The sequence below is a fragment of the Ovis canadensis genome, chromosome 8 (assembly GCF_042477335.2).
Source record: "Ovis canadensis isolate MfBH-ARS-UI-01 breed Bighorn chromosome 8, ARS-UI_OviCan_v2, whole genome shotgun sequence".
In the NCBI taxonomy this organism is placed as follows: Eukaryota; Metazoa; Chordata; class Mammalia; order Artiodactyla; family Bovidae; genus Ovis; species Ovis canadensis.
In genome coordinates this window covers 90,505,077-90,509,638 of record NC_091252.1, presented here as the reverse complement: position 1 = coordinate 90,509,638, position 4,562 = coordinate 90,505,077, and the positions used below count along the sequence as shown (strand labels likewise).

Here is a 4,562-nt window from a genome sequence, read left to right as displayed (position 1 = left end):
ACTCTGAGGCAGAATCTCCAGCTCTCAGGCAAGCAGTCTGAACTTGCCTTTTGCCTGTGCTATGCTTGATTGTGCTTCTTTCTGCCCTGTCATTCCTGTATGGGATTTGGAGCCATCTATTTTTAGTAAACTTTTAATTTCCTGATTATTCTGCTCAACTAGGCTAAATTTGTAAGCTCCCGCTCCTCTGATTTTGATTCGGTGTACATATACATATGTATATTTTAATTTATATATTTATTCGGCTGCATTGGGTCTTAGTTGCAGCATGCGGAATCTTTGTTGTGATGCACAAACTCTCTAGTTGTGGCAAGCAGGCTCAGTAGTTGCAGTGCCTAAGCTTAGTTGCTCCGCAGCATGTGGGATCTTAGTTCCCTAAACAGGGGTCGAACTTGCCTTCTTGCATTGCAAGGTGGATTCTTAACCACTGGACCACCAGGGGAGTCCCTCCGTGTATGTTCATTCCTGTACTGCATTAATGCATTCTTACTTAACCTAATATCTATATGGTTATTTTCTGCATTCTTCACATCCCATGTTTTTGGGTTGGCTCCTTGATGGTCACTTCACAAGTATCTAAGCTTCATCTGCTAGTTCTTGGTGCCTAACAAATCTGACTGTGCCTATCTGAATAATGCACAGATTTATGTGAGAAGCAGATTCCTGATACAAGTGAAATACATGGTGTTCCCTAGCAGAGATGGCTTTGGTTGAGACAGCACCCTATAAAGGGTGCTGCTTATTAGAGTTTGCCAGAATCTTGGTAGCAACTGTTGTGAGTTCACCCAGTCCAGATACATGTATAAAATAATAGCTATGAAATTATTGGGAAGACAGAAGGATTTATTAAGTATGAAATGAGAAATATAGCCTTTATTTTAGTGTAGTTCAGTTTCTCAGCCTGAGCACCACTGACATTTTGAGTGGATAACTAATTCAATGTTGCCGGGGGCTGTTCTGTGCATTGTCAGGTGTTCAGCAGCTCCCTTGGTCCAACCTGCCGGGTGCCACGGCACCCCCTTAACCACGATGATCACAAATATCTCCAGGTTTTACCAAATGTCCTCTGGGGGTGAAAATCACCTCCTGTTGAAGACTGCTGGTCTTGTCATTGTAAATTTATAACAGTTTAGTCTAACTTAATTTTCAGCAAAATGGGTGCAAGAATATTGGACTTAATATCCTTCTTCAATTTTTTCATTTTGTGAAAATATTTTATTATTGTTAATTTTTTGTTTTCATTCTTTCATTTTTGTTTCTCTTACAAGAATACTGAATTTGTATATATATTTGCTACATTTTCTTGTAATTGTTTTTTTATTATGATTATTATCCGTATTGAGTGATATCACCATTGTGATTATCTTGGTCTTGAAGATCTTTTTGTACAGTTCTTCTGTGTATTCTTGCAACCTCTTCTTAATATCTCCTGCTTCTGTTAGGTCCATGCCATTTCTGTCCTTTATTGAGCCCATCTTTGCATGAAATGTTCCCTTGGTATCTCTAATTTTCTTAAAGAGATCTCTAGTCTTTCCCATTCTGTTGTTTTCCTCTATTTCTTTGCATTGATCATTGAGGAAGGCTTTCTTGCTATTCTTTGGAACTCTGCATTCAGATGCTTATATCTTTCCTTTTCTCCTTTGCTTTTCACCTCTCTTCTTTTCACAGCTATTTGTAAGGCCTCCTCAGACAGCCACTTTGCTTTTTTGCATTTCTTTTCCATGGGGATGGTCTTGATCCCTGTCTCCTGTACAACGTCACAAACCTCAGTCCATAGTTCATCAGGCCCCTTAAATCTAGTCCCTTAAATCTATTTCTCACTTCCACTGTATAATCATAAGGGATTTTATTTAGGTCATACCTGAATGGTCCAGTGGTTTTCCCCACTTTCTTCAATTTAAGTCTGAATTTGGCAATAAGGAGTTCATGGTCTGAGCCACAGTCAGCTCCTGGTCTTGGTTTTGCTGACTGTATAGAGCTTCTCCATCTTTGGCTGCAAAGAATATAATCAATCTGATTTCGGTGTTGACCATCTGGTGATGTCCATGTGTAGAGTCTTCTCTTGTGTTGTGGGCAGAGGGTGTTTGCTATGAGCAGTGCATTTTCTTGGCAAAACTCTATTAGTCTTTGCCCTGCTTCATTCTGCATTCCAAGGCCAGATTTGCCTGTTACTCCAGGCATTTCTTGACTTCCTAATTTTGCATTCCTGGAATGTGAAGTCAAGTGGGCCTTAGAAAGCATCACTACGAACAAAGCTAGTGAAGATGATGGAATTCCAGTTGAGCTATTTCAAATCCTGAAAGATGATGCTGTGAAAGTGCTGCACTCAAAAGATTCATTCCTTTCCGTCAGGCGGCAGCCATCAGGGTGAGCTGAAAAGGGCGCCCACAAATACATCCAGGAGCTGTGGAGGAAGAAGCAGTCGGATGTGATGCGCTTCCTGCTGCGGGTGCGCTGCTGACAGTACCGCCAGCTCTCGGCGCTGCACCGCGCCCCGCGCCCCACCCGGCCCGACAAGGCGCGCAGACTGGGTTACAAGGCCAAACAAGGCTATGTCATATGCCAGATCCGTGTGCGCCGCGGGGGCTGCAAACGCCCAGTTCCTAAGGGTGCCACCTACTGCAAGCCTGTCCACCATGGTGTCAATCAGCTCAAGTTTGCTCGAAGCCTGCAGTCAGTTGCAGAGGAGCGCGCTGGCCGCCACTGTGGGGCCCTGAGGGTCCTGAATTCCTACTGGGTTGGTGAAGATTCTGTGTACAAATTCTTTGAGGTTATCCTCATTGATCCATCCCATAAAACTATCCGAAGAAACCCTGACACCCAATGGATCACCAAACCAGTCCACAAACGCAGGGAGAGGCGGAGGCTGGCATCTGCGGGCACAAAGAGCCGTGGCCTGGGCAAGGGCCACAAGTGCCACCGCACTGTGGGTGGCTCTCGTCGTGCAGCGTGGAGAAGGTGCAATAATCTCCAGCTCTGCCGCTACTGCTAATGTAGGTGGTTCGTAAAGTTCTTACCTAATAAACAATTTAGGACGTTAAAAAAAAAAAAAAAAGAAAGAAAGTGCTGCACTCAATATGCCAGCAAATTTGGAAAACTCAGCAGTGGCTGCAGGACTGGAAAAGGTCAGTCTTCATTCCAATCCCAAAGAAAGGCAATGCCAAAGAATGCTCAAACTACTGCACAATTGCACTCATCTCACATGCTAGTAAAATAATGCTTAAAATTCTGCAAGCCAGGCTTCAGCAATATGTGAACTGTGAACTTCCAGATGTTCAAGCTGGTTTTAGAAAAGGCAGAGGAACCAAAGATCAAATTGCCAACATCCGCTGGATCATCAAAAAAGCAAGAGAGTTCCAGAACAACATCTATTTCTGCTTTATTGACTATGCCAGAGCCTTTGACTGTGTGGATCACAAGAAACTGTGGAAAATTCTGAAAGAGATGGGAATATTAGACCACCTGACCTGGCTCTTGAGAAACCTGAACAGTTAGAACTGGACATGGAACAACAGACTGGTTCCAAATAGGAAAAGGAGTACGTCAAGGCTGTATATTGTCACCCTGCTTCTTTAACTTATATGCAGAGTACATCATGACAAACGCTGGACTGGAAGAAGCACAAGCTGGAATCAAGATTGCCGGGAGAAATATCAATAACCTCAGATATGCAGATGACACCACCCTTATGGCAGAAAGTGAAGAGGAGCTAAAAAGCCTCTTGATGAAAGTGAAAGAGGAGAGTGAAAAAGTTGGCTTAAAGTTCAACATTCAGAAAATGAAGATCATGGCATGTGATCCCATCACTTCATGGGAAATAGATGGGGAAACAGTGGAAACAGTGTCAGACTTTTATTTTTTGGGGCTCCAAAATCACTGCAGATGGTGATTGCAGCCATGAAATTGAAAGATGTTTACTCCTTGGAAGAAAAGTTATGACCAACCTAGACAGCATATTGAAAAGCAGAGACATTACTTTGCCAACAAAGTTCTGTCTAGTCAAGGCTAGGTTTTTCCAGTGGTCATGTATGGATGTGAGAGTTGGACTGTGAAGAAGGCTGAGCACCAAAGAATTGATGCTTTTGAACTGTGGTGTTGGAGAAGACTCTTGAGAGTCCCTTGGACTGCAAGGAGATCCAACTAGTCCATTCTGAAGGAGATCAGCCCTGGGATTTCTTTGGAAGGAATGATGCTAAAGCTGAAGCTCCAGTACTTTGGGCACCGCATGCGAAGAGTTGACTCATTGGAAAAGACTCTGATGCTGGGAGGGATTGGGGGCAGGAGGAGAAGGGGACGACAGAGGATGAGATGGCCGGATGGCATCACTGACTCAATGGATGTGAGTCTGAGTGAACTCTGGGAGCTGGTGATGGACAGGGAGGCCTGGCGTGCTGCGATTCATGGGGTCTCAAAGAGTCGAACATGACTGAGCAACTGAACTGAAGTGAACTGATTATCCGTATTAATCATCATCTATTTTCCAGAGGGCTTCTAAACATGGCATGGGAAAAGAATTTTTTTCTGGACCAGTGCATGTCCTTGTCTATATTAATGGCTGTCAC

The 4,562-nt window shown here is 43.6% G+C and overlaps 1 pseudogene; it reads left to right on the top strand.

Annotated features, from left to right (window-relative positions):
• The first annotated feature begins 700 nt into the window (after positions 1-700).
• LOC138444692 (large ribosomal subunit protein eL15-like) lies at positions 701-2,992 on the top strand (annotated as a pseudogene).
• Positions 2,993-4,562: the final 1,570 nt, after the last annotated feature.